This window comes from Heliangelus exortis, chromosome 13 (genome assembly GCF_036169615.1).
Source record: "Heliangelus exortis chromosome 13, bHelExo1.hap1, whole genome shotgun sequence".
Classification (NCBI taxonomy): domain Eukaryota; kingdom Metazoa; phylum Chordata; class Aves; order Apodiformes; family Trochilidae; genus Heliangelus; species Heliangelus exortis.
The window spans coordinates 17,819,352-17,831,505 of NC_092434.1; positions in this window are offsets into that span (position 1 = coordinate 17,819,352).

Consider the following 12,154-nt stretch of genomic DNA (forward strand, 5'->3'; position numbering starts at 1 on the left):
CTGTCCCTACCTATCCCTGCCTATCCCTGCCTGTCCCTCTTATCCCTGCCTATCCCTGCCTATCCCTGCCTGTCCGTGTTATCCCTGCTTATCCCTGGCTGTCCGGGCCTATCCTTGCCTGTCCCTGTTATCCCTGCCTATCCCAGCCTGTCCCTGCCTATTCCTGCTTATCCCTGCCTGTCCCTGCTATCCCTGCCTGTCCCTGTCTATCCCTGCCTATCCCTGCCTGTCCCTCCTATCTGTCTATCCCTGCCTATCTCTGTCTATCCCTGTCTGTCCCTGCCTGTCCCTGTCTATCCCTGCCTATCCCTGCCTGTCCCTCCTATCTCTGTCTATCCCTGCCTATCTCTGTCTATCCCTGTCTGTCCCTGCCTGTCCCTGTTATCCCTGCCTATCCCTGCCTATCCCAGCCTGTCCCTGCCTATCCCTACCTATCCTTGCCTATCCCTGCCTGTCCCTGCCTATCCCTGCCTATCCTGTTATCCCTGCCTATCCCAGCCTGTCCCTGCTATCCCTGCCTGTCCCTGTCTATCCCTGCCTATCCCTGCCTGTCCCTGTTATCCCTCCCTATCCCTGCCTATTCCTGCCTGTCCCTGTTATCCCTCCCTATCCCTGCCTATTCCTGCTTATCCCTGCCTATTCCTGCTTATCCCTGCCTATCCCAGCCTATCCCTGCCTATCCCTGCCTACCCCTACCTATCCCAGCCTGTCACTGCCTACCCCTACCTATCCCTGCCTGTCCCTGCCTATCCCTACCTGTCCCTGCTATCCCTGCCTGTCCCTCCTATCTCTGCCTATCCCTGTCTGTCCCTGCCTGTCCCTGCCTCTCCCTACCTATCCTTGCCTATCCCAGCCTGTCCTTGCTATCCCTGCCTATCCCAGCCTATCCCTGCCTGCTCACCCCTCTCTCTGCTGAGCCCAGATCCCGGTTCTGGGTGGTGGCTGTGCACCCACATCCGTCCCTGTGTGGGTGGCAGAGGGTCCCACCAGGGTGCTCTGTAAGTGACCTTAGCCCAGCAGGCTCTGGCAGCAGAGATCCTTCCAGAAGGAGGAAGGGAATGCCATCCCGGGATGGGAGAAGGGCAAGTGAGAGGGAAGCAGGAGAGATGGATGACAAGAGGCACCACCCTCTGCCTCACCTGGCTGGAGGGGAAGGTGCTCGTCTCTTCCAGGACACACGTGGCCATTGCTGCTCTGGGATTAAATCCCACTATTCCATGCTGGTGCCATGGAGAGGAGGCGCCAGCCCTGTCTGGCACCACAGTGGAAGTGAAGGGCCCCTGGTGTAGGTCCCACAATCTCCATCACAACATCTCTGGGAACCCAGCGTGCCCTGCAGCCTCCTCCCTCTGCCTCCCTGCCTGGCATCTCTGCTGGAGGCATTCCCCGAGGTTCACCCCTCTAAATTGCCTGCCACGGATTTCTCATGGCAGACTGCTCCTATCCCTGCCAAACCAGCCCTTCCCAGTGGCATCTGAGGAGCCTTCCCATCACCTCCTCTGCTCTGCAGGATCTGCAGCCACCAGAATTGGCTCCAGACTCCTGGGAAGAAGACCCTGACCTCAAACAGTGGTTTGCCCACTGCAGAGTCACCCAGATCCCAGCCAGGAGCCAGGCAGAGTGGTTCTGTTGAGGCTGGGAAGAGGAACCACATCTTTCCGCTTTGCTGCCAGGTGAGCAAGGATGGAAGGGAAGCCAAGCCCCAGAGGGGAGCATGGCTCAGCTCTGAGCAGGTTGCCATTCCCCTGCTGGAAATGGGGAATGAGTTAAAAGTGCTTGGAGAGAGAGGTACCTGGAGTGGCACTGCTGGAGCTGAGTGGGCACTGCTGCAGCACTTTTGGGGCTGGGAACGCCCATGCAGTGACTGCTTGTCCACAGCTGGAGCTGCACCTCGGGGCACAGCTCTGCCCCAGTGCTGAGCTGACACAGCTGCATTCCCTGCCTGCAGAGCTCTGGAGAGACTCTGCCATGGAAGAAGGGTTTGCAGGATCTGCTGGGATGTGCTGGGCACAGGCTCTGCAAGGGCTGGCTGTAAGTGTGGAGTTTGTGAGGGGCTGGTGGGGTTTGCCATGGGAGAAGGACTTGCAGGATCTGCTGGGCACATGCTCTGCAAGGGCTGGCTGTAAGTGTGGGGTTTGTGAGGGGCTGGTGGGGTTTGCCATGGGAGAAGGGTTTGCAGGATCTGCTGGGCACATGCTCTGCAAGGGCTGGCTGTAAGTGTGGGGTTTGTGAGGGGCTGGTGGGGTTTGCCATGGGAGAAGGGTTTGCAGGATCTGCTGGGCACATGCTCTGCAAGGGCTGGCTGTAAGTGTGGGGTTTGTGAGGGGCTGGTGGAGTTTGCCATAGGAGAATGATTTGCAGGATCTGCTGGGATCTGCTGGGCACAGGCTCTGCAAGGGCTGGCTGTAAGTGTGGGGTTCGTGAGGGGCTGGTGGGGGTGGCAGTTCTGGGGGTCAGATCTGCAGGAGCCAAGTGAAGGAGGTGCTGCAACCCCTGGCTGCCACCCATGAAAGGACCTGGGTGCTGCTCTGGCTCCACAGAGGCTGCAGGCAGTGGTCAGAGGGTCCCTGCTCCCCTGGAGTGAGGTGGTCAGAGCTGGCAACACTCCCTCCTAGCAGGGTATAGTTGAATTTAGGTTATTTGGGGAAGAGAAGGAGTAGGTCTGCAGCTCAGAAATGTGTCTTAGCCCTTGTCTGGCAAGGGTTGGTGCTTAGGACCTCCTGGAGGAACCCACTGGATCTGCTGCTTCTGGTGTGGGCTGGGCAGGTACCTTGTGGGTGCTGGTTGCTGCAGATTGAGGTGGGCACAGAGCAGGGACACATCTGAGGGGGCTGGTGCTGCAGAGACATGGAAGGGTGGGTGTCCCCCTGCAATCCTTGCCCTGTCAGGCAGCCCTGGAAGGGGGAGCAGAAAGGGAAGGGCGTGGGTGCCCGCTGGGAAGTGAGCACCATGTCTGGGAGAGGACAGTAAACATGTGCTGTGGGGACTCATTATTAACAGGCAGCATCACTGCCAGCAGGGAGGGGAAACATGCCTGGTTTGTGCCATTAAATGCAGGGGTTCTGGAAAGGGATGGGTCAGTTTGAGGCTGCTCTCCAGAGGAAGCCAGTCTGTCCTCTTCTGACCAGAGATGGTGGCGAGTTTTGAAGCAGCAGCCCTGAAACCACGGGTGGATTTCTAAGTGAAGAGCACTTGATCCTCAGAAAAGGCAGGCAGTGCCTGACCTTCAGGGAGACAAACAAGCAGCTCCTCTTAAAGGATTTAAGCTCTCCCCACAGAGACGTGGCCCTGCCATGCCCTGCATCCTGCAGGTCTCAGTTCCAGGTTTTTCGTGGGGTTTGAGGTGGTCTCTCCATGGTGGTTGTGTCCTACCAACCAGTGCTCAGAGCACTTGGGATGCTGAGACCCAGCACCCAGACCCAGGGGAGTCTATTCCAGTGGGAAAACACCTCAAGGGGAGGTGGTGGGGGGTGTGCTGTAGGGAAAATGTGCCTGTTGTTGGGAAGGGTGCCTGGAGGGGCAGGAGGCCTGGTTTCCACTCAAACCTTGCTCCTCCTCATGCTGGCTGCATTCATGGCTTTGACAGAAGAAGTCTCTGGGGTTGTTGAGGTGTTAACCCAAGAGCAACCTGCAGCTTGGCCCCTTTATAAGGCCTGGGGGGCATCTGTGTCCCCCCAAAAGTACAGCCTTAAGATGAGAGAGGCCAAAACTCCCTTCACCAGCCCAAAACTGGTGTCTTAGGTCTACACAGGAGCAGGACTTGGTCCTGCAGGCTCTGGCAGTGATTGATGCTAGAGCTGGGCACTCAGAGCAGGCATTAGACTGGGAAGTGCTGTGCATGCCTTGAGCCCAGCTGGGCTGTCTGGGAAGAACCTGTGTCTCATCAGAACACCTCAGTCTCCTCAGGGTGCTCCTCCATGTCCGCAGGGAGGCCCTGGGGCAGGCATTCCCTGCCTGGGTTGTGTGGGACTACCCACTGTGAGCTTGCATGCCTGTTTATTTCCCCCAACCCTCTGGGACATGTGGGTATTATTTATTATTAAGTGGGTATCTCCCATTTAGGGAGAGCCCCTAAGTGGGACCTTCTTGACTTCTGTACCTGTAAAACACCTCCTGGAAAGCCCTCCTGATGGGTAACTAGGTGCCAGGTTTGCAACTGGCCCTGAACAACATCCTGAAGTGTTGCTGGAGACCTGGTAATTGAGCTCCTCCTGTTTCTTCACACGGTGTGAGCAGCTGTTGTTATGTAGGCTCTCCTCCAGTCCTTCTGGGAAATCACACCACAATTATATTTCTGACTTAAGACATTTTTTTTCCCCCTAATCAGAGCGGGCCTCACAAAGAGGTTGCCACTTAGTGGTAATTACTTGCTTCAGAAGCTGAGTATGGCTTGAGGATTGCAAAGAGGGGATTATCAAATTAATTAGTTAAAGCAAGATGTGCTTTTGTGAAGCTGAGGCCTGCTTTACGTGTGATCTGAAATAAAGGTTTAATAATAGTTAAACTGCACACAACCCCCTGGTGTCTCCCTGACAGGGAAACTTTGCTGTTGGTACAAGGGCTGCTTGCAGCTCTCCTTGCTGCAGCACTTGTTGCATTTCTTTGATGAAACCTGTTCCAAGCAACCATCTATCACTGGTTTTAAGGCACCTGTCTGTGCTGAGCAGGGTCTGACACTGCTCCCTGGGGGCTTCTCCTGGTTTTATATGCTGCCAAGTGGCAGGGGGATGTGGTTCACTGTGGGGTAGCTTCGTGGGACCTCAATGTAGTGGGACTCAATGTAGTTTTCCACTGTGGGACCACAATGTAGTTTTCTTTTTTAGTTCTTCCAGGGCAGAGCTTAATCCCCAGGACATCTGTGTAGCCATGTGGATGGTGGAGAGCCCTGGTCTGGTGATGAGGAGATGCCTGCTGGTAGACTGAGTGGCACCCAGTGATGAGTGGGTTAGCAGAGGCTGGGAGTCCTGGAGCACTGCTCTGCCACAGCCTGCTGACAGGCTCTCCTTTCCCTTGGAAGTCCTTATGGAGTCAGGCAGTTCCCTGGGCTGTGCCAAGGACTACACCAGGGATCATGCTAAGTGAACTTGGAGTCTGTGGAGCTGTTTTCCTAAGAGCTGTTGGCTGCCCTGCTGCAGCCCTCTTGCTAGCAGGCATATTGCACAACTTCCTCTGGGTCAGACAATGTCTTTATCTGGCATCTTGAACATCTGCCCTGTGTTTCTTCCTGCACAGCTGAGCCTTGGTGGTAAAAGCAGTGAGCTTTCCCTGATTTGCAGGACTGAAAAGAAGCAGAAGTCTTCTGGCAGTGGCTCAGAGGTCCTTGCCTGCCTCCTGCCTCTGTCTGAGCTCTCCCCCAGTTCCTGTGGGGCTCTAGGTGGTCGTGATTCCTCCAGCAGGCACCTGAGGAATACTGCAGCTCCAGCAAAGGGGAAGGGGATGGGGGAAAGAGAGGAGAGTCTGAAGTTACAACCCCTGAAGTTTCAGAAGAGTTGACTTGCTGACCCCTCTCCCACCCCCTCCTCTTTCAACTCTTCAACTCTTTCAGCTTCAGAGCTGGGCTCCCCAACCTTCCTCCCCTCAGCATTTCCTGCTTTTTTTCACTTGGGGAACAGGTTGTGCTTGGCTGCTACACCTGGGTACCAAACCACTTCCTCGAGGGGAAAACTGCTTCAGGGTCCATGCAAAGGACTTGTGTCTGCTGAACGGGGAAGCTGGAGCACCCCAATCTCTGGGTTGGGTGACAGCAGCCTTTTTGCAGTGGCTTTAGCAATGAAAGCACCCCGAGGAATGGGCAGCTTCGTGTGAGAGTGAGGAGCTGCTCCTGCAGGGAGACAGTGTGAGGCTGTGTGGGGAACAAGCATGGCATTGTTGGCAGCCTCAGGCAAGAGGGGCTTTTGAACACCCACTGGAGTGCTGGCTACAGCTGACTCCGTGTGCTTGGGAGGGAAACGGAGCCTTAATGCAGGAGAGGAGGGAAAGACCACTTTAAAAAAAAAAAGTGCAGCAAGCTATATTAGGATCCATGAGCAAACAGCAGTGCCACGTTCCTCTGAGCACAGGAAATCACCTCACTACCTCTGCCTGGGGTGGGGGAGAGCTGAATCCAGGCTGGAAATCCTTCTGCTCCTGAGCTTTGAGCACTGGGGAGAAAAGGGAGGAGCTGTGGGGATGTGCTCTGAGACACTCATGTTGGACAACCCGTTCTGCTTTGGTAAATAAATACCTGCAGCTTCCCTGCATCACCCTGTGTGGTGCAACTTGCCAGTTGTCATCTCCACAGCTGGGCTGCTGTCACAGTGTGTGCTGATGGTTGTTACAGCTTGAGGGGACAGTGAGTCTTGGCTGTCTGATCTGGGGCTCTGCCCCAGGCCACAGAGGTGAAAAATGATCCCATTGATCCCAAATGAACCCGGTCTGGGCTCTGTGCTTAGATGCTGCCCTCCTCCTCAGTTGATGGGGATGCTGCAGGCTCCTTGAAAGTGCCACTTCTCTCTTCCTGGCCCTCAAAGGAATTGTGTGGCTTGACAGTCTCTTTCCTGCTAACTCAGGACTACAGGAGATGGCAACCTTGTGCTCCCAGGTTTGTGCCAGCCACCCGAAGGGGTGAGGCAAGATGAAAGCTGCTCTCACCCCAGAGCTGCTGCCACAGGTGTGGGTGCAGGAGACCTGACCTTTTCAGTGGAAACATGGCAGCAGGTTTCCAGCTCCATCCTCTTCATCCTCATGGACTCTCAGCTTGCCCCAGCCCCACCTGTGTCTGCACTGCACTTTGTTTCAGGAATGAGGTGGCTCCTGGGTTGTGCAATAGGCCTTGTGCTGGAGCCTGTGGGGACCCTTCCAAACCCACAGCAGGCTTTTGAAGTGCTTGGGGCTTTTGCCTGCTGCTGGAGTAGCCCTCGAGAGCTCAGTCTTGGTGGTCAGACTGCTTGGAGGCTTCAGATCTCTGCTCAGAGGTTGGTCCCCTGCAGTCTCCTTGTGCAGAGACCTTGAGCAGCCCCGTGCAAGGTGTTGTGCAAGCCATGGCCCCCTGAATTTTAACCTGGACGTGTTGCTGCAGCTGGGGAAACAGAAGGGAGATTTCCATGAAGCATTTGGGCTTGAGAGGCTTGGTGGATCCCTTCTACCTCCTTTTCCTCTGTGGCAGGGACTGGGTCTCCAACAAAAATCTCTCAGTAGCTCTGAGAGCATGAGGTGTGTGTGTGCTGCAGGGACATTGCTCTCTGTGCCCTCCTGGGAGGGGCTGCAGTGCTTAGGGAGAGTCCCAGCATCTGCAGGAGGATGTAGCATGGGTGTAGCCACATGTGTGGGCTGGGAGATGTGTTTGGGGACTGGAAAATGGACAAGACTACTTTGCAAATGTAGCCCTGTACAGGCAGTGGAATCTGTGGTTGGATGCTTTGCTGGGGAACAGTGCCAGGTTCCTCATCCTTCTGCTGAGAATCTGATGGGAAAAGGCTCTTCTGCACCTACAGACAAGGTCACAAATTCCTTCCATTGGTGCAGGTCACAACAACCACGGGTAGCAGTGCCCGTGCTGGGTTGTTAATTCCCTTTGCACTGGCAAGGATGCTCTCTTTCACCCAGTTTGGGATTATTGACTGAGCTCACCACTGCCAGGGTCACATCCCTTTTAGGACATCTCTTCCTGCTTAAGGAAAGCAAGGTGCATCCCTGCAGGGACTGTCACCCATCCTTGCTGCTCACAGGAAACCCAACAGCACACCAAGCAGCTGCTGTGTTGAGTGTTGGCTTTGGGACTGCTCAGAGCCTTGTTTCTTGGCTTTGTTTGATAAAAAGGCTGTGAGGACACCACGGGCAGTGGGTTTTGGGGCCAGTCCTCCCCAGGAGAGGGGTGTCTGAAGGTGTTCCTGAGCTGGGCCAGGCTGTCTGGGCTCTGTTGCTGTGGAGCAGGGGGGACCTTCCAAGGCACCAGAGGTGTTTGGGAGCAGAGGGCTCCTCTCCTGAGCCTGCCCTCACAGGGGACATCGTTCCTCCTGCTCTGGGTCCTCAGCTCCTGCCTGGGTCACCCTGGGACTGGGTCGTGGGACCCCTCCCAGAGGTGCAAAGCAGCGGGGTCCCCACCCTGTGACCCCCTCGATGTCGTGTCAGTCCCCACCGATTCTCCTGAGCGGTGCTCGGCCGGGGCTGGGGAGGCAGCTCCCGGACCCAGGTCCGAATCCCCATCTCCAGGGCTCCGGGGCTTGTCCCGAGTGTCACTTCCCGGCCCGCTTCCCGTTCCACAGAGCCTTTGTGTGGCAGCAGATCCTGGGATGCCCCGCGGCACCTGCCCGTGTCCCCTCCCTCCCCGCCTCTCTGGCTCTGCCCTTTCCCGTTGTCACTTCTGGCGGCTGTCGGTGACCTTCCCCGCCGCTCAGGCAGTATTTTGGCCCCTGGCCATCTTAAACAATTAATGGAGGGGTGGAGAAATTTGCCATGTTAAATTACTTCCTCCTTTGGGAGGGGGTGAGGTCTCCTCATCGCTCGCCCCAGCCCCTCGCAGTTTGTTGCCGTCGCCTGAAGCGGTCACTGCCTCTCTCTCTCTTTTCCTCCTGGAAGTTAGAAAAACAATATCTCAGAGCACTCTTTGTATTTCTCGGCGTTTTGCTTAACCTGCAGCGCTGCCTCCAGGATCTCGCAGAGCCGAGAAACTTTTCCGGACTTCGGAGAAAAACAAAGCCAAGAGGAGACGAGGAGAAGAGGGGGGGGGGGGAAAGGATTTTGCTGGAAAACCGCTTTGGGAAGCTGGAGACCTCCTCGGGATGCCTGCCGCGGGCTTCTTTTCCTCTAGCACCTCTTCAGTTCTTCCCGGGAGAAGGCAGCTCCCGGCCGCGGAGCATCCGCGCTGAGCGGGGTTGTGCCGGCGGTGCCGGTTCCGCCCAAACCCTCCTGGCAGGGTGAGGGCCGCGGCCCCCCGGGCTCGCTATGTCCCCTCTGCCCTCCAGTGCTGGGGTTGGCTGTCAGAGAAACCTCGGAGGTCCCCTGCTCAGCGCCGGTAGTGTCATGAGTTAGATTAGTTGGAGCTGTGCTGGGGGCGGTGAGGGTTTGGATTACAGTCCAGAACTCAAAGTGCTCCGGCGGTTCACGTCTGAGGCGAGAGGAGACGCCCCGCCGCACACATGGAGGAAAAAGAGAAAAAACGCTGCTTTTGGAACTGAAAGGGAATTAAAGGAGGCCAAGAAACATGGTAAGGAAAACTCCGCTAAGGGCTCTCACCCCGGGCTGCTGTCGGGACAGCCTGCCTGGAGCCAGTGCCTGCAGCGAGCCGGGACGGGGAAATGGCTCTCGGGACACTTCCCGTTACTCGGGTGGCACACTGCACCCGTGGGTGGTGGCTGCAGGGACGAGGGGCTTTCCTTGGCACTGGGTCACCCGTGGGGTGGCTGTCGGGGACACGGGGACCGGGGACAGGTCTGTGGGCTCTGTGCCCGGGCTGCGTGCGCTGCTCTCCTGCAGAGCCCCGGGAAGCAGAGAGCTTTCTGCTTCTTTTCTTCTGCCCAGGGTGGGCATCCAGGGGTTCGGGGAAACCCTCGGGGCTGGGCAGGAACAGGAACAGACCCCAGAGAGACCCCGCAACCCAGAGAGACCCCTCCCTGGGGATCCTTCCGTACCCCCGCACCTCGGGGGCTGGTGCTGAACCCCCAGAGAGCCGGGGAAGGTGTGGGGGGGCAATGCCAGACCCCTCCATGTCAGGGCTGGGCAGGGGTCTCTCCCTTTCAGTGTAAAGTTCTGCTCATGGAGATCCTTGTTTTGGGAAGGGAGAGGCCGGTGAGCCCAGCTGAGCAGCAGAGCACCTCTGCCAGGGGCTGGCTGAGGGCAGTCCCTGACCCTCCCTGCTCGGCAAGCAGCTGATGGTTTGTTTGTTAACTGGGCTGAGGATGGGATCTGGGTGCCCAGCACCCCTAAATCCCCTGGATGCATCCTGCTCTGCTGAGAACAAATCAGGAGCTGCTTCTCCACAGCAGGAGCAAAGTCCCTGAGCAGGACCAGCAGCTTGCTTTGCTCTGGCAGTCGCTTGATTTTTCCTAAAAGTTCAGCTCCTGGACTTGGAGAATCTCTGTTTTTGCTGAAGTTGCCCAACTTTTGGCTTCTGCAGCCCTGCTTGTGGACCCGTGTCTCTTTGCCACCTTCCAGCTCCTCTGCAGAGAGCTGTGGCTCCTGTACCCTCAGTGGGAGCTGTGGGTTCCCTCCTCTCCTGTTCTGCTGTGGAGGCCTCTGCTCCCACTTCTCCACCCCAGTCAGGAGACCTCTTTCCCTCCCCCCATGCCCAGTGTGTTCCTGGCAAGTTCTGGTCTCTGGTGGTTATTGGATGATGTTGAAATCAAAGGAGAGCCCTGACTGGGGTGTGCAGGGTGGGTGCCACCCCTTGCAGTCCCATGGGCTGCATTTTGCCACTGGAGCTGGAGCAGGGCTTGTGGAGCCCTGAGGCAGAAAGCAGCCACTGCTACCCTGCTCCTGGTAGCTGGAGGTGACTTTCTGGTTCCCAAGTGCTTCATCCCCAGCTCAGGTTCTTCACCTTGTTCTGATGTGTGGTACAAGAGCTGTTTGAAGCAGGGGCCATTGAGCAGGGCAGTGCCATGGTGCCACAGTGCCATGGTGCCACAGTGCCATGGTGCCACAGTGCCATGGCCAGTCCAGGTGCCACGGTGGCAGGGACCAAGTGCCACTGCTGAGGAGGGATCATCTGCTTCTTGGGTGCTCCTTTCAGGAGCACAAAGCAGAGGTCAAGGTGTCAGACTTGGCAGTGGGTGCTGGGCACATTTTTGGTCACCTGTGCTCCGTGGCAAGTGTCTGTTCTTGATGCTGTGGCAGACCAGGCTGTAGTGGGATCTGTGAGGGGCTGACTTGGGACTGTAGCTCTAGGGCTGTTCTGCTTGACTCGAGTTTTTGGTGTCCTGCTGAATCCACCAAACCTTGCAGACAAAAGAAAAAGTGAATGTAGGTCATTCTGGTGGCCTCTGGCAGCCCACAGGACTCTTGGCAGCTTGGGTCCCAATGGGAGTCTGGAACAGTGTGGCTGCCCTGGTCAGTGTGGGGCAGGGGATTCCTCTTCAAGAGCATCTGTCCTGATTCAGCACTGGGGCTGACGTGATGTATGCACAGATACACAGGGGTTGTTGCACCTGGGTGATGCCTCAGACATCAGTTGTGTAAGATACCTTAAGCCAGAGCTGTGCCTTGGACTTCCCTGGACCTATTGTGATGTGGAGGAACACCCCAAGCAGAAATGTAGAGCAGGACCTGTGTCACATGAGGTGCAAGTGCTGGTGTCTTCCTGCAGGAAAGTTCAGGTGGCACCTCTGTGCTGGCAGGAGAGGAAGAGGGTTTCAGCAGAAAATAGACTTTCTTTTGTCCTCTGGTGATGTCTTCTTCTGGGGTGGGAAGGAAGTGAGTCTGGGAATCACAAAGAGCTTTAAGCATTTAGGATTGTCTTTATTTCTGTGCCAAAGCCATGAGCAAGATGTTGGAGCACAGACAGAGCCCAGAGACATAATTCTCAGCACATGGAAGTGGTTTGAATGCATCTTCTCTGGGGCAACGAGGATGACAATTTGTGCTTCGTGTTCCATTCCTTTCCAAAAACCCTGGGGAGGTGCTCATGCTGGTTGTTGCAGCAGTGAGAATCAGGGCTAAATGCAGGTGACAGGCCAGCTGCATCCATGTGGCCCTCCCCAGCAGTCACCCCGTGTGTGCTGGCACCAGGTGGGAATGCAGAAATGTGCAGGGCAGGTACCTCAGGAGGAACATGAAAATTGTCACCCTGCAGCACCCGTGGGATCAGTGGCCATCACCCCCCTGGCTGCACTCAGCTCCTCAGAAGAAATGACAACGTGAGAGCCTTGGTAGTGTCTTGCTGGTGGGCACTTCAGGAGGCAGCCAGCCAGCAGGTTTGCTCCTAAATATCATCAGAGTCACAGCCTCTCAGCTCCCAGAGCCTCGTTCTCCAGCTGCACCTCAAACACAGCCCTGTCTGTCACCCAGCTGTGCCAACCTGAGCCACCCTGGGGACTGTGGGAGCAGCCTTGGTGCTGGGGGAGTGTGGAAGGCACAGGGGGTACAGGGCCCTGCAGCAACAAAGACCTGAAAAATCTGTTGGAACAGTCAGGATGTCCCCTGCAGAAGCTCCAGACTCAACATCCCTGTGAGCACTCTTGTG